Genomic DNA, 18,336 nt, shown 5'->3' with positions numbered 1-18,336 from the left:
CCCCAGATTAACAGCTTGGGTTTCAGGTGACTCTGAATAATATTCTGCCATATAACAATTTCATGCAATTCCTTGTTCGAGCTCAAGAACTCAGCTACCTATAGAAGTTAATAGCAGGGTACGTTAAAATGTTTGTAGGATTATCTCTCGGCAACTGCAGCAATATATTACTAGCAGAAAAGTCAGAAGTCGGTAAGCATAGCTGATGAGTTTCCTGTAGGCATCATTTTCAGAGAGCTTGATGCAGCTGGCAGGTCAGGCCTGGATTTCCCAGTCACTACTGAGAAATAGCCCTATTGCCTGGTGGCTCAGCAGCAGCACCAAAGCCTCTGCCCTGGGATATGACCATAAGCCCAGCCCCAAACAGGATCCTAGTTACCAGTGAAACTGTCTCAGGGCCCAGCTGCAGCCCTGCCCTGCTGCCTCAAAGCCAGGAGCCCACACTGAGTGAGGCTTAGGAGATGTGGGTTTAATTCCTGGCTCTGCCACAGACTCCCTGAGTGACCTTGGCCAGGTCACTGAATCCCTCTGTAAAAGGGGGGCAATAAGGACAAGCATTAATGTGTGCAAGGTTCAGATATGGCGGGGCTGGAGCCATGGCAGCAGAGACTGTTAACCCCAAAGAGCATCTGGCTGTCCACATGGGTCTTGCTCCTGTCCTGAGGTTGCTGCTGTGCTAACAGCCTCCTCCCAGCCGGCCCGCTTCACAGCCTGAGGACAGGGGAGGGAGGCAGCAATTGCATTTCCCCCATGGGCCTGATTGATTAATTCAATCAGCACAGCTCATTATTAAGGCCTCAGTCAGCCTCAGGATCTTACAGGATTGTGCACAGGCAGCTCTCGGAAATACCCCACTGGGGCTGGGCTGTTGCTAGAAGTTGAAAGGCTATGGCCATTGAAATCATAGGTAGGAACAAGCCCTGGCTGAGGCCCTTCCCCGGGTTCTGAGTGTGGCCCAGACACTGATCTGATAGAACACACTGCTTCAAGCCCAGCTGCTCTTCCCAGACCAGCAGAAACTTCCTAGCCCTTTCTCATATTCTTAGATGTGTGATGTGCCTAGGGTCACAGAGCAGTGGCAGGGCTCTTGGTTTCTAGCCCTGGCTTTGACAACTGCAAGGCAATTCATGTTTGCAGCAAGAGCATAACAGGGCAGTGATTAATTGTTATTAAATGTAGCAGAATAAAACCCTGAGTTCTCTGAGCTCCCAGGGTGGTTTGGATTCTCCCAGCTCCAAACTAGCCAACCCACAGGCAGGTATATTGTGAGCCAGGTGTGGGCTGGGCCTCTGACATCTGGCCAATCACAGGACAACTGTCGGAGTGGGACTCGCAGGAAATCCCAGGCTAGAAGCTTTCTTATCACACTTGGGTGTAACGTTCAGTTTTTCCTCTCAGCCCAAAGCTCCTGGTCAAATGAACTCAAGGAGAGTTTCTAACAAATAAATAGACGATGTAGCTCCTGTCAGGAGAAGCCATGCATCCTGGCAAAGCAAGCTCTGTCATCAAGTGAAAAATACCAAAATATTTATTCTGCTGTCTGTATAATGTTATGTACTAAAGGTTTTGAGCATAGAGATCTGAGGTGAATGGTGGGCTCTGAGCAGGTCAGAATCCATTATTTAGTGAAAATATGGTCCCAGGACCATGCAGCCAGAAATAGTGAGCGAATATAGATCATCATTTACCTAAGCACTAGCCCTGATGCACCTTTCTAGGGAAGCTCTAATGTATTATGCATTGTCATTAGCGGCAGCAGGCAGCAGGGCTTTCATTAGAGCTGGAGTTAAGGTCTGTTTTGGCTGCTTCATCAGCATCAGTGAACTGCGTCCCTGTGAGGTTTGATACAATTTAATTAACCTAATTAAAAGCTCTGATTGCAGAGATGATTGGGGTAGAGCCAGCAGCAACTGCATATTTATAACGAGCTGGAAGGTGTGGGACTGGAGCCAAATGATATGCATCTCTAATGAGCTGGTGCTATTGAAGTGTGGATTTGGAACACTAACATTTATTTTTGGCAACAATGGCCAGTTTATCTTTACATAGAAGCAATCACGGCTTGATCAGATGGAACAGGCAGCTCAAATGCAGCGTTCTCTCCCTGGGTCTCCCCTGCCCAGGTGAAAGCCTATGTCCAAGCAGACACACAGCACCCCCACCCCAACGTACATACACCCATGCCCACAGAGTCGCAGCCACTCCCACCACCTGCTAACAGTCTAGTGTCAATCAGAGGGACGGGGCCAGGGTGTTGCAGCTTCAGAAGCCATTGTTCTCTATTATTGTCTCCCATGAACTGTTCCATCCACCTGTCCCATCCCGTCCAACAAGTGACTGTGAGCTCTCTGGGGCAGAGACTCCCGTCTTTGTTATACTGGTCTGTCCCGCTCCCAGGACAGTGGGGCCCCAATCCTTCCAAGGCATCACTGCAATAGAAATAATAAAGCCCGTCTGGTGTAAGCTGGTCTTTCCTTGTGCAGGACACTGGCAGCGTGCTAAGCCCTAGATGAGACACTGTCGTTACGGCCCAGGGCTCTAACGCATCCATTCATTTACACAGGTCCTGTTGGATGGAGGGGATTAGCTTTAGCACCTGGGGAAATGGGATGTCACCCCTCAGTCACACGTGCTCTCTGCATCTGCCCAGCACACAGGCTGCTCTAGCCTCGCTTTCTCATGGCCAGAGATGGAGGGAGCAGTTTTCAGCAGCTTTGAACTCTGAGGTCAGGCCGTGCTGGCTCCCGGGGGTCTCTGTCTGACCTGGAGTGTGCCAGGCAGCTGGAGGCCACCACCCTAGAGGAACAACAGAGAGACAGATGGTCCTGCCCATTCTGAGCTTCCACCCAACCCCAGAGAGACCTGCCCCTGCTCCACCTTACTCCTTACAAACATCTCCACCTGCTGAGACCCATCACGAGGAACACAACAGAAGTGACGGGCACATTGGCTGGGGAGCCCCCTCCCCCACACTTTGCTATCCACCCTCTTCCCTGAGCCAGACACATTCTACCAAGGAGCTGGCAGCAAGCCTGCACTGGACCCAATCCAGGGCCTGGTGTTCCGGGCTCAGCCATGAGAAAAGGAGACCCAGACCCAGCTGCCTGGTGGGACCTGGAGGGACCAGGAAGAGCCCTGTTTGGAAGGCAACAGGGACAGAGATGCAATGAGCCAGGGGGCATTGGAGTGAGGAGCTGGCCCAACCAGTTCTTGTTTTGCAAAACAAACTCCCACAATGGCAGCTCCTTTTCCAACTTCCCCTCCAGCTCCAGAAGATTCCGCAGCTCCTGTCTCAGCCCATCTGGGCTCCCACTCGCCACCGCAGCCCTTGGCTGTGTGAACACCGCTTTACCCACAGAGATGGGCTGAGCCAGGACTGAGGTGCCACACAAAAGCAGCGGATAGCTCTGGATACATACATGCAAGTGTTTCCTCCACCAGCAGCACAGCTCAGCTGAGACAATGGCCTCTCCGTCTCACTCAGCAGCCCGCTGACAGCTTGTCCCGGGCCAAGACGTAGGGATGTTCTCTTTCCTTACCAGGGCCGGGATTGCTGGCCCTACCCAACCAGTTCCTAGCACAGGGGAACCTGAGTCCCCGGTGGAAGGGAAGGGGCAGCAGCCCCTGAAGCCAGAGGGTGACCTGCCATGTGCAGGCAATCCTTTGTGTGCTGGGAGTTCAGTCCCCAGTGAATTATAGTAACTGCCTGTGCCATTCTGAATCCCCAGAAAGGGGACTGAGATCCTGGGCTGAGATCAATCTGTTCTCCAAGATTCCATCTGACACACCAGCGAGGCCTTGGCTTTATTTTAAAGCACCAATCTGTGCCAGCTTGCTCCTTCAGCAGATGATGGTGTCAGTACAGAGGTGTCAGAGGGGCTGGGGTCTCAGCGAGGGGCTGGGGAAGGAAGGTCTCGGGTCCCCCACCCCCAAGGCAGTATCACCACAGGGTATCAAGGCTGACTAGCCAAGCATAGCCACGGGTCGTGCCTCAAGGAGCACGCAGTGACGATCAGACACATGGCATCTAGCAGGATCGGGACACGTGTCGGTATCAGCATGTGCAAGCCAAGACCCAGTCTCAGGGCTCTGGGCGTCTCGGGTTGGGGGGTTCAGCTCTGAATGACTTTGCAGTATTTATTCCCACCCCGCAGTAAATGCACCCAGGGCCTTTTGGAATGCTGATACCAAGCAGGCTGGTTCTGAGACCCAGTAGATGAGTCCCAGGGACCCAAGACATAGGCCCAAAGCACAGTGGATCTGGTCAAATGTTCTGCAGGGACAGAGCAGCCTCACCATGACGCCTAGCCTGAGCCGGCAGGGCCTTCCTGTAGCAGGTGGAGAGCCGCTGAGAGCTGGTGCCAGCCCCACACAGGTGTGGTTTGGGGCAAGGGCTGTGGGAGGAAGAAGAGAAGGGGCAAGGCAAGCTGTAGGGCTCTGTTTGCAGAGTGAGTGCCTAGGGCAGGGGGGACATGCTTTTCAGCTCCCCTTTTTCCCCAGGTGCCCCACAGAGCCACAGCTCAGTTCGGGGAAGGGCCCCTTCCCACACCCTGGCTTGTTTGCCTCCTCCACCCCACCCCACATGGGGCGTGGCCTCTTCCTGCCCACTTGACAGCTGCTGCAGTGCCCCTTGCCACTGCCCACTCACTGCATCCCCAGGTGGCCGTTGAGCTGCTCCCCCTGCATTGTCCGCTGACGTCCAGATGGGCTGTGGGATTGGGGAGCCACAGGCAGACAGATGGGCGAGCCCCTTGGAGAGAGCCGCCAACCACTCTTGCCTGCTCCCTGCCGTGGGGTGGAGGCTTGCCCTTAAAAGCTGATTGTTCCCAGCACCTGCCGGGCCCCCTGCACCGTGCATTGGGGCAATGGCTGGGAGGTGTCACAGCTGAATTCAGGCCTCAACTCGGTACTGGTGGAGGGGACAATTCTTAGTTACTTTAACAACCCACCTTGTGTTTCCTCTGCCAATGCTGTGGGGCCTGGAAGATGGCTTGCCACTGTCTGTCTGTTCCCTCAGCTGCTTGGGCCCCCAAGTGACCTTGTGCGCCCCAGAGGAGAGCATCACACTACCCTACAGAACAGCCCGTCTGTCACAGACGTAATCAGTTGATTGCTGATTAGTCACAACCCGCTCTGACTGGGAGGCAGTGAGTGAGCTGGATAATCAGTGCCTGGCAAGGCTGCTCCTGCCAGGGTCTCCGTTACTTGAGCCTGGTGGGTGCTTTGTGCTTCTGTAATACTGACAGACCCTGGTCGTCCGCAGGCGGGATCAAACCAGGGACCTTGGGAGCTTAGTGCATGAACCTCTTCCGCAGGGTTCTCAAACTTTTGTACTGGTGACCCCTTTCACACAGGTTTCAGAGTAGCAGCCGTGTTAGTCTGTATTCACAAAAAGAAAAGGAGTACTTGTGGCACCTTAGAGACTAACAAATTTATTAGAGCATAAGCTTTCGTGAGCTACAGCTCACTTCATCGGATGCATTTGGTGGAAAAAACCAAATGCATCCGATGCAGTGAGCTGTAGCTCACGAAAGCTTATGCTCTAATAAATTTGTTAGTCTCTAAGGTGCCACAAGTACTCCTTTCCCTTTCACACAGCAAGCCTCTGAGTGCAAACCCCCTTATACATTAAAAACACTTTTTTATATATGTAACACCATTATAAATGCTGGAGGCAAAGCAGGGTTGGGGTGGAGGTTTACAGCTCGCGACTGCCTGAGGGGTCCCGGCCCCCAGTTTGAGAGCCCCTGCTCTACCTCGAGTTAAAAGACAACTGGCTCTAATCTAAGGCTGTAGAGCAAACTCATTTAACTCTCTCTAAGTGGTCTCGGTGCCACTAGATGGGACAGAAACCCAGAAGGTGTGTGGGTTACACTTCCTCCGCCCATTGCAGGGCTGTCCCACCCTGAACGCAGCCCTGGAGAGTGGGATGGAGCCAGGAGGCACTGGGGCTCAGTTTTCCCAGACCAGAGGCTGTCTGCAAATATCAGGGGTACCTCACCCTGAGTCGCTCCTCCTCAGCGGCCTCCCAGCCCTGTGCAATAGTTGGGCCCTTGCGCCCTGTGTAGCCTGCCAAGGCCCTGCCTTCCAGGGGTCTGGCTGGTAGTGCCGTGTCTCTCCCCGTATCCCTTTCCTGAGCTGTCTGCTCTGAAGTTTGGGGCCATGTCAGTTCCCACCTCAGCTCTCAGCAGAGAGGGGGAAGTGCCAGGCGGAGAGGAGATGGCATCAGACCATCCATCCCAGCCCAAGCCTCCTGTGCAGCACAAAGAGCCACAGCTGGGACGCTGAGCCTGCCTGGGAGACTCTAGCCGCAATAATTACACTAAAAAGAGCCCTTCTGATAAGGAAGTTGAAAGGAAAGCGAAGATAATCTCCATCTGCAAGTGCCATTAATCTTTAAACCTAGAACGATCGGTGAAAGCGCTGCAGGGCGTATGAAGTAAGGTGTGATTCACATCTGCTCCTTCCCAGCACAGCCTCCTGAGTGGCTGATTTATTGGAACAAGGCAACTTTCTTGCATTGTTTCAACAGAGCAATGTTACATAATAAGATAAGCTGTTTTGCTTTCTTTATCAATCAAAGCATCTCCTTCACATTTTTAATCATCTCACTGTCATTCTTCTACAGCTGGACTCGGGGAGCCTCAAAAGGGAACTCTTTGAGACCCAGGGCCCTCGCTCAGCAGGCACGCTGCCTGCAAGTGCCAAGTTTCGCTCCCTCTTTGTCTCCAGAGACACTTGGGCCCTGCACAAATTAACCCAACTGGGCCCAGGGACTGTCAGTGTCAGCTCCCAACTGCACAGCAGTGCAGGTGGGAAGGAGGTGACTCAATGGTCATGGAGTAATTTGACCTGACCAGGAAATGAGAGTCTCTAATGGATCCACAGACACACACACACTGAGAATGCTCTGAACCCCCGATTCAGGCTCAGCCTTGGGGTGGTTAGCCAGAAAAGGCCCCCTGATCTCGGTTGCCTGGAGGAGATGGGAGGTGCTAGATGGCCTGCAAGCGATTGACTGAAACACTCCCTGAAAACTGCAGCTAGTCACTGGGGATACATCAGAGCCTCACCGCTGATTATCCCTCAGGGCTGGTCTACACTGTAAATGTCCATCGTCAAAGCTACGTCTCACTGGGATGTGAAAAGTACTATGCCACCCTAACCCCTGGTATAAACAGCACTAAGCCAACAGAAGCATTCTTCCACCAACCTAACTACTTCCTCTTGGGGAGGTGGATTTACTACAGCCACTGGAGAATCCCTCCCATCGCTGCAGTGAGTGGCTCCATGGAAGCTCCACAGCAGTGCAGCTGGAGTGGTTTAAGTGTAAACGTAGTCGTAGTAATCTCCAGCCGCTTGGAGCAAGAGGGACACACTGTGTCTGACAGCAATGATGACACATAGGCCACTGGCCTTGAAACTATAGTGCAGGGCATTATTCTTTCACCCAGGCTGCCCAGCTCCCATCCTGTGGCAGACCCCTTGCTGTGCACTGGGCCCCTCTCTCTAGGGCTCTGCGACATGGGGCCCGTTGCTCATCAGGAAAGCAGAGTGGCTGCTGCAGGGCTGAACATGCATCACCCACTCCTTATGAGAGGCTTCTCCTGCCCTTGAAGCTATACTTTGGGCATCCTCTGCTGCGCCGGTGGCCCTCTATGCTGCAGAACAATGAGCCAAGGGGCACTGCAGGGAATAATTCTTATCCAAGGCTAGGGCTGGTGAGAGCTCCTTGTTCTCCCCAGATGGCAGTACACAGCAGGCGTGGGCTCATGTTGGCCAAATAGTTAAGCAATGTGCCTGTGTCACTCAGGTGTACCCGCCCCATCCCTATGCTGTCTCCATCCCCTGTGCCACCTGGATCTACCCTCTGTCCCTGTGCCTTCTCCATCCCTGAGCCCCCAAACATACCCACTCCATCGCCACTTCGGCTGCTTTCATTTTTAAATAGCTCTCTCAGGAATGTATTTGCACATAGAGAACATGAAACAATTGGTGTTACCATACACACTGTAACGAGAGTGATCACTTAAGGTGAGCTATTACCAGCAGGAGAGTGGGAGGAAAAAACCTTTTGTAGTGATAATCAAGGTGGGCCATTTCCAGCAGTTGACAAGAACATCTGACCGCTATTCCTACCTACATGCCTCCAGCTTTCACCCAGACCACACCACACGATTCATTGTCTACAGCCAAGCTCTACATACAACCGCCTTTGCTTCAACCCCTCAGACAGAGACAAACACCTACAAGATCTCTATCATGCATTCTTACAACTATAATACCCACCTGCTGAAGTGAAGAAACAGATTGACAGAGCCAGAAGAGTACCCAGAAGTCACCTACTACAGGACAGGCCCAACAAAGAAAACAACAGAACGCCACTAGCCATCACCTTCAGCCCCCAACTAAAACCTGTCCAACGCATCATCAAGGATCTACAACCTATCCTGAAGGACGACCCATCACTCTCACAGATCTTGGGAGACAGGCCAGTCTTTTCTTACAGACAGCCCCCCAACCTGAAGCAAATATTCACCAGCAACCACACACCACACAACAGAACCACAAATCCAGGAACCTATCCTTGCAACAAAGCCCGTTGCCAACTCTGTCCACATATCTATTCAGGGGACACCATCATAGGGCCTAATCACATCAGCCACACTATCAGAGGCTCGTTCACCTGCACATCTACCAATGTGATATATGCCATCATGTGCCAGCAATGCCCCTCTGCCATGTACATTGGTCAAACTGGACAGTCTCTACGTAAAAGAATGAATGGACACAAATCAGATGTCAAGAATTATAACATTCAAAAACCAGTCGGAGAACACTTCAGTCTCTCCGGTCACTCGATTACAGACCTGAGAGTGGCTATCCTTCAACAAAAAAATTTCAAAAACAGACTCCAGCAAGAGACTGCTGAATTGGAATTAATTTGCAAACTGGATACAATTAACTTAGGCTTGAATAGAGACTGGGAGTGGACGTGTCATTACACAAAGTAAAACTATTTCCCCATGTTATTCTCCCCCCCCCCCTCACTGTTCCTCAGACGTTCTTGTCAACTGCTGGAAATGGCCCACCTTGATTATCACTACAAAAGGTTTTTTCCTCCCACTCTCCTGCTGGTAATAGCTCACCTTAAGTGATCACTCTCGTTACAGTGTGTATGGTAACACCTATTGTTGAATGTTCTCTATGTATATAAATCTTCCCACTGTATTTTCCTCTCAATGCATCTGATGAAGTGAGCTGGAGCTCACGAAAACTTATGCTCAAATAAATTTGTTAGTCTCAAAGGTGCCACAAGTACTCCTTTTCTTTTTGCAAATACAGACTAACACGGCTGTTACTCTGAAACCTGTCATTATGTGGGGAAAATGTTCTTTGCAGAGTTGCCAACTCTCATGATTTTGTCATGAGTCTCATGATCATTATTGTTTCCCTTAAAGACTCAGCTCCTGGAGGCAAGTGGATCTGGGATGATTTCAGCCCTCATTCTTAAAGAAAAAGTAAGTTTCTAGCCCTTGTGGCTGTGGAGAAAGCATCAAAATGTGACCCCAGTTCACCGTGAAGGTTCAAAAAGCAGAAGGCAAATAAAAAGAACCCCGCCCCCAGCGTTTAACAGCACACAGCACTGCCCCTAGCACCAGGGGCTGCCGGGCTGCAGCAGTTGGTTTTCGTTGATTCAGATCACAGCATCTCCAGTGCCACACTGGGACAAGCACGGCCTCAGAGTGAAAAGCGCCCTGACTGAGTCACCCCCACCAGATGCTGCAAGCCTGAAGTGTTCCTTGGAAGTCTTCTATCCAGATATTGAGCCAGCCCAGAGGGCAGAGCTTGTGAATTGCTAGAGAAGATCCTAGCAAAGGCAATATGCTTGCAAAATACTGGGCTGTAAAATTTACCAAAGCATCTTATAGGAAAGCATGCAGGCCAGACATAATATAAATGATACTGTGAACACTTTTAATGCAAACCAACAAGAGACGAGGAGGACAGCTAGCATCGGGGAGTGCCTTTGAATTTGTAAATTTATTTGCATATGTAAATCCATCAGTGTATTCTCAGTGCATAGCCATTCAACTGTCAAAACAAACCTATCCCCCAGAGGGATTCTCAGGAATTATTATCCCAGAGAGTGAATAAGAGAAGTACAATGAGAAACCACATTTATCAGCAACTCTTCCCATGTGCAGGACTCAACACCTCTAGCAATGAGTGGGGGATCCACCACCATCACCAGGTGGGGAGCTGGGGTGAGGTCAAATGGGTGCTTGGCCTGGGGTAGCCCCTCCTAAGAGGGCTAGCTCATGACCACTGGGTGAAGCACACAGCTGCTGGGAGGGTCACATTTTTCAGTGCCGTGTTGCCCTAGCAAACAAATGTCCCAGGATGCAGACAATAATGTTTTTATGAAACTCTAAATTTTAGACTCAAATGCTCTTTGTAGTGGACTAATAGCCAACACGTGCCTCTTCGTCTCATGCTGAACTTTCATAGTCCTGCAGGGAAAGAAAAGGCCCTGGTGAGCCTTTACACTGAGTACTTTGTTCTCACGGATTTACAGAGCAAAGAGAATAATGTATTGCGACTCTCAGCCCGTGCCAGTTTGGCTTCATTTGCCCTTCTGAACTTGCCCTGAGAGATAATGTTTCCTTCTAATCTGCTGCCGTCCACCTACAGAAGGGACCCGATGAATAATTCTCCCAAACAAGCCTTTATTCTTAAGGCTGTAGCTGGCCCTAACCCTTTCTCCCTCGTACAGAGTAATGGTTGTGTTCATTAGATGATAATAGCCCGAGCTGTATTCCAACCCACACTTGCCATGGCCACACAAACAAGGTTCAGGCTGCATTATTCTCTGGATAATGCTGCTCATTTGGCATTACTGAAAAGAATGTGCCTTGGATCAAGGATCAGCTCTGCTGCAGAGGCTCTGGTTTCCCTTTCCCGCAGGAAACAAGTGCAGCGCCCAAAGGGTTAAGGCTTTTAGCATCATCAATACATTTTAAAGGAAACATTTCCCCCAGGTTCAGGTATAAATAGCAGGTAAGAGTTTCTTATTCACTTGTATTCTCTTCTTTTCAGGCTCATATGCCACCCCCTCCCTGTGGTATTTGAATGTGTCCCTGGTGGCTTCAACAATTGCCCCTGTTATATTTCTAGCAGGCAGGAAGCTCCTGGGGATGAGAGATCTTTTCCTGTTTCTTTCATACACAGACATCAGAACTTGATATTCAGGTTCCAAAGCCAAAGGGTAACCTCTGTATCAAGGGAGGCCAGGCACTGGAAATCACCCTCCAGGTGGTGAGTTGGGCACTCTGCCATCCACCATACGAGTTATATTCTGCAATGCTGCCCCACAGTAACAGCATGGGGAGGAAAAGAGGCCAAGTGGCTGCGTGGCTCTGACTGCTTTGGACAAGCAAGCGAGTTGCCTGCTGAGGCTGGTCCAGGATCTGTGATCAAGTGGCCAAAGATGCAGGTGCAGCGATGGACTCCTGAATGTACTTAGTGTGTTAGACTCACTTTCCCACGGATGCTTCCACTCGGAGGACGTAATTTTCAGTTCCCTGGCAGCACTGATTGATCGTGCATGGAAAAGGGCCAGTGGAGCCCTTGTCCAAGCATGAGTGAGCTCAGCTGCCATAACAAAGCGGCGTTGAGAGATCAGCTGTGGTGTCACGCTCTGGCCCGCAGGAGTGGGATTCCTCCCCTGAATATGAGCAGACCGTTGAGTTGGTGCTGCATGCTTTGTCCTCCCTGAGTGTGGGGCATCCATCAACCAGAGATACCATAGGTTGGTTTCAGTTCCAGCCAGACTGAACAGTAATGGCAGCTTGCTGAAAGCCTGGTGGAGCCATGTGCACTAGCACATACAGCCTGGAGACTGGTGTATAATTCAAGCAGTCAATAATAATATGGGTGGCCGAATAGAGCTCTGTGTCAACAAACACAGGGTGGCAGCTGAGCTGCAGACACAGAGCCATAGCCAGCTGGAGCAAACATCAGGCCCTACAGATGTATGAAGGAGCAAGGGGTCTGGTCCCCGGGAGGTTTTTGGATCAAGATGGGATGGGAAGAGATTGGGGAGCAAGTCTGTTGCCTTCACGTGGTGCCCTCCATCAGCAGCAAAAAGCAAAGCTAAAGTAGAGGAAATGCAGAATTGGAGCTCAAGTTTTTGTTGTAAAAAGTGAGAGACAAAGAAGCCAGAAGGGGGTGTCCAATGGGGTCCCTTTCAGGGCCAACATCACAAACCCTGACGAGTGGCCAGCTCTCCAGGCACTACATGTCAATAGCCAGGTAATCTCAGCAGCCAAGGAGGATACCCCTCTCCAGCTGGACAGAGAACACAAAGCACACGTTGTCTTGCTGCGGGAAACATACGTTACTACAACAAAGTCCTGAGTTTGTTATTGTGTCTCAGGGGATGGGAGAGGTACACAATCAATACACTACACACTCACTGGCTACTCTGGGTCTAGAAACTGTCCGCCTCACAATGGCAGAGTTGACGACTTCTCTGAACATACACAGGGCAGCTATATCTGTAGCAGAGAAACATCAATAATTATCAGCACAGATTTTATGGAGCCTTTTAATAGACAAAAGCTAAGCTGAGGTCAGATAGTGTAGCCAGGCACTGACAGGGGCTCTCTTCCTAGCAGTAGCTCCTGAGTTAAACAAACAGCTAAAGGTCACTCTGCGATATCACCTAGAAAGGCTAAAAAAACTCCTAGACCATCAGTTCTTACTGGTCTCTGCACTGACGTTGGCTGGAAAAGTGTCTCTTTACCAAAGGGAGGTTACCAGTGCTGATTTTGACATATCATTAATGTAATTATTATTTATTGCTAAGTGACTGAATCTCTCAGAAGCTGGGGTTTGCATTGCGTGTGTATTTTTGCATATGCCAATAAATGGATGTGTAGGGATATGGTTGTGTGTGTGAGCCATGTGTGTGTTGAGTGGAGCTGTGCTGATTGTTTACCTCTGCCCAGTTTATGCTTGGAAGGGGATTTTCTCTCCAGGAAATGGAAGAAAAAGGAAAACGCATATCCACATACACACATGTGAAGACATGAACACACACATGAAAAACCACACAACTGCCTTACATACATATGCAGAGTCAGGTGCACATGCATTAGGGGGAGGGATAGCTAAGTGGTTTGAGCATTGGCCTGCTTAAACCCAAGGTTGTGAGCTCAATCCTTGAGGGGGCCATTTAGGGATCTGGGGCAAAAATTGGGGATTGGTCCTGCTTTGAGCAGGGGGTTGGACTAGATGACCTCCTGAGGTCCCTTCCAACCCTGATATTCTATGATTATGGACACCAGGTTCCCTAATTCTCAATGAAGTGATGTAAAGAAGAAAAAGGACAGCTGAAAGCAGCTTGGTTTTATCCTACTGATTTACAATACAGTCTGCAGGTCCTGTGCCACCCAGCCTGGGAACAGTTACATGAAATATGGAGCCCCCTGCAAATATTAGTTTCTCCCCTTTTCCGGGGGCCCCAGACAAAGCACTGAAATATTACGACACAGAACAACTTGTTCAGAGCAATCAGGAGCACTGAAAACCTGAGCAGGAACGGCAATGTCCTCTGTGTATCATGAGGCTGGAATCCTGCCAAATTCCTCTGCACCCCACAGCCTCTGTTAAACGCGTCAGTCATTTCTTGGCAAGCCAGGCCCCAGAGAAGAGTTGAGAAGCAACCTCAGACATTTCAGCTGCTTTCATTAAAAGGCAAAAAACACAGGCTTAGTGTGAGCTGGGTCTCTGCTGGAGCTGCACAGAGAGCTGGGAGCAGAGCCATCTCTGCTGGGGACTCAGGGACGAGAAAGTGTGGCAAGGGCCACAGGCTGAAGCCTGGAGAATCTCCCACGTCTGTGAACCGACTCAGTTGGGTCTTCACAGTAGAATGCCGGGAGTGTCCCTGTGCCAGGCTCAGGTTCTTGCTGTGCCGATGGTGAAATTCAGAGATGGAGGCTGCAGCAGGGATGGTCCAGATGGGCAGGTGCACAGAGGCACCTGTTCAGATTTTGGTGTGTGTGTGGGGGGGCAACTTTAATTGTGATTCCAGGGGCTACTTAGGCACCTGAAAACTCTAAGGTTGTTTTTTTTTTGCAGATAACTTAGAAATTAACTGACAGGAACACTGTATCCAATTCATATGTAAACAAAGAGAATTTAATAAATATTAGACCCACTTAGCTTGAATACGAACATGTTCTCACATCTTGTGTCAAATCACTTAAGGGACACTGGTTAGGTTTAAAATTTTAACATATATTCTTTGTTACTAACTCTTAAATACAGCAATTGAAACAATTGTAGAAAAATCTAGATAACGTTCTTTCACTTTTTTGCAGTTCATCAAGCTTGGAAGAGATCATTTAACTTTGGAAACATCCTACTAGGGCAAGGCCCCCTGAGTTTATACTGCACCTGCCTGGGGCTCTAGAGGTATTACTTCACTACAAATAATAGAGGAGAAACTAATCTTAAACAGGAGTGAAACTGACACTTTCAAGTCACTTTCACAGTATTGCCAATCCCAAATGTTCAAGAATCATGCATCAGACTCACCAAAAATCATGAGATTGGCTTTAATATCATGAGATTATATAAAAATAAGAGATTTGGGGTTCTTTTTATTTGCCTTCTGCTTTTTGAGCCTTTAGGGTGCACTGGAGTCACATTTTGAAGCTTTCTCCATAGCCACAAGGGCTAGAAACTTCACTTTTCTTTAAGAATAAAGGCTGAAATTATCACATATCCACTTGACTCCAGGAGCTGGGGCTTTAAGGAAAACAATCATCATGAGACTCATGACAAAATCATGAGAATTGGAAACACTGCTTTTACTTCTGTTTAAAGGCTAGTTACTTTCCAGAAGGCTCTTAAACACAACACTGCAGCGATTGAATTGCAGTTCTCACAGGAGAATATTTAAAACCAAACACTAAGAAAATTCTATATTTAAAGTTGAGAAAAAAACTGAAACTTCTGAGGTATATCAGGGCCACTGCAGGCAGGAAAGGCAAATAAACAGGCACAAGAGCTCTGGGCAGCTCTTCCTTTAGAAAGAAAGTTGGAGGGTCAAATCTTCTAGTCCTTGATCATCTAAACCTTCTATTGCCATCAGTGCCTTCACTCATAGATATAAACATCACAGTGACCATGTGATAACATGTGTGGTCAATAACTATACCCTTCATACTTAAATATCTGAGCCATTTTATCCAGAGTTACACATTCTTAGATGCATTGGCTCAGGGACTGGATTTTTTGGCATATTCTGAACAGTGCTGAGCACATAGATAGTGCTCAGTGAATAATGCAAATCATGACAATAATTGTCAACTTTATGGACTCTGTTGATACAGTTTCTGTTCTTTGTTCTGGAATTGGCCTGAATACAGCCAAAACCCTAAGAATTTGAGGCATAAACACATTGGATACTCAGACGACACTTTCTCATTCCTTCCTTTTCTCAAACTCAGAACAAAAAATGACTGAACAAAATGGTTTTCAGTTAAAATACAAAATTGCCCAGTAGCCATTGCTTTACAACCCAGCCTGGGGCAGAATCTGCCACCCCTGGGGAGTCAAGTCATCTCCTCTCACCTGACTCTCATTCTCCAGCCTTCCTGACCTCAGCACTGCTTTTCATGCTGTCAGCCATGGCCTCCATCCTGGGACCATTTGCTGGAGTCTCAGAGAACTGGCCACCTTAGTTTTGTTTACATCTATCAGTCCTCTTTTTTTGCTGCATCCAGCAGAGAGAGAGGCTGGTCTGCTGGATAGGAAGCTAGCCCTGAGAGTTCTACTCCCCCCATGGACTTCCTGTCCATGGCCAGGGCTTTAAGGACAGAATTTCAAAGGTTTTTAGGCACCCAAAGATGAAGCTAGGCATCTAGCGGGGTTTACAAAGCCCCTAACCTTCTAAGTGCATTTGAAAATCTCACTAGGGGCCTAAATACCTTTGAAAATCTGGCTTTAGTCTGTGTGTACCTCAGTGCCCCATTTGTACAATGGTCTAAGTGGCTTCCTTGCAGGTGTGTAGGACAACTGCAGAGCACTTTGCTCTTCCTTGCACTGCTGCTGAGACATTTGTTGCGTGGCTGGACACATGCTTTGGAGCTGGATCTTCTGGGCAGTTTTACACGCAGAAGATTCCTGAGGAACCCAGGCACTCACTGCTAAGAGGGACTGGAATTCTGAGGCCAGCTGCACAGGCTGGGGGGAGGGAGTTCCTGGGATCGGGGCAGCTGCAGCAGCTCATAGTCATTCTGCTTTCACGAATCTGTGCAAATTTCCCGGCAAACACTTCTACCATCACACCTTTGTAGCAGAGAAGGAGCAAAAAACTGTAGCTTTCCCCCCTCACTCAGAAATTCTGAGGCCAGCTGTAAAGTGGTCACCAGTGGACAAGCTAGGGTGGTAACTGGGGCCTTCTTGCCAGCTAAGGAGACTGTTTTGCTGCCCCCAACCAGAGGTGGGGAAAGGGGATTAAAAAAGAAGGACAATGGGAGAGGAAAAGAAAATCCAGGGTGAAGGTGACTCCAAGATTCCTGGCCTGTGGAGCAAAGTAGACATCAGTGAAGGAAGTTAGAGCAGAGTTAGAGACATGGGACACGGTGGGCAGGAGCTAAGTCCTGTGGGAAGAAATGGCAGAATTAGAGGGGTTCAGAGACAGTCAGGGAGGATGAGTAGGTGCCTGGAAAACCCCCATAATGGAAGTCAGTGATTGTTACCTTACAAAGGAGTCTGTCCAACAAGAGGGGACATGATAAAAGTCTATGAAATAATGCCTGGTCTACAGCTGAGAGATTCTGTGCTTCCCATCCCATAAGAACAAAGGGACATTCAATGACATTGAAAGGAGACAAATTCAAAACAGAAGGAAATCCTTTTAATGCCGCGTGTAATTGGTCCCTGGAACTCACTACCACAGGATTCACTGAGCCCAAGAACTGAGCAAGATCCAAAGTGGGACTGGACATTTCTATACATAGCAGGACTATCCAAAGCTATAATGAATGATAACAAAATGTTGGGAGAGATCTAAACCCTCTTTTCTTGGAGAGTGACCCATACTGTGTGATTGGCCCCAGGGCTGAGTGCCTCCCAGCCTAGGCTGGAAGGTTGAAGCAGTCCTGTAAATGAAATACCAGCTGATACTGAAGATGGTCCCATTTCCTTCCCCTCTGCCGGCAGGCCTGTTGGCCCCAGGAGCATTGCTGCATCCTGCTCTCAGCTACTCTGGAGTCACGGCTGCAGAAATCCATGGGATGAGGTTAAAAAGTGAAAAGGGAACAAAAACAACCCAAGATCTTGCTCCCCAATAGAGTAGGCTTTGACAGAGTCTGAACATATGGGGTGGAGGCTAGGGGTTAACTTGGCTGTCGTGAAGGAGGCAGGGTTGCACAGGGCATGATGGAGCTGGACCCATGGCCAGCAGATGAACTCACTGCCAGAAAAGAGAGGGCTAGAAACTGATCAGGATACTGGTGCCACCTCTCACAGGTTTGTCTGGGGCCTGGGGACTGGTTGTTTGCTATCAGCTCATGTGGGAGGTGCTCAGTGGCTGCTGATCCCTGGGGCTCAGTCATGTCCCACTGGCAGAGCAGAACCTTTGCTATTGATGTGGGCTGTGTGCCATTGGCTCCAGTGGGAGGGAGCTGTGAGCATCCAGCACCTCCAAGGATCAGGCCTGAAGACACAGAAGGACACTTTCTCCTTTGCTGGCTGCTGGAAGGGGAAGGGCAGGAGATATTGGCTCTGGTGATAATTAGGAAGATAAACAAGTTTGGGAATCAGAGCAGCCTCGCCCACTCTGCTCATTGTATCAACCAGGATGTTCCCACAGGCAGGAACACCTACCAGCCTGTGCAAACCATGCCTGGGTTTGAAAGCAGTTCATTGTCCCCTCAGGCTTTCTGGCAGCCATCTTGGGAAGCTGTGGTATGATCACTGTGATTTAGGGACAGTGATGGTGGATTCCGCATCAGAGACAATAACATAAAACGTAAGAACATAACATAAGAAAGTCCAGACTGGGTCAGACCAAAGATCCATCTAGCCCAGTATCCTGTTTTCCAAAAAGGCCAATGCCAGGTGCTCCAGAGGGAATGAACAGAACAGGTAATCACCAAGTGATCCTTCCCCTGTCGCCCATTCCCAGCTTCTGGCAAACAGAGGCTAGGGACACCATCCCTGTCCATCCTGGCTAATAGCCATTGATGGACCTATCCTCCATGAAGTTATAGAGTTCTTTTTTGAACTCTATTATAGTCTTGACCTTCACAATATCCT

This window comes from Dermochelys coriacea, chromosome 19 (genome assembly GCF_009764565.3).
Source record: "Dermochelys coriacea isolate rDerCor1 chromosome 19, rDerCor1.pri.v4, whole genome shotgun sequence".
In the NCBI taxonomy this organism is placed as follows: Eukaryota; Metazoa; Chordata; order Testudines; family Dermochelyidae; genus Dermochelys; species Dermochelys coriacea.
This window is presented reverse-complemented; position numbering follows the sequence as displayed.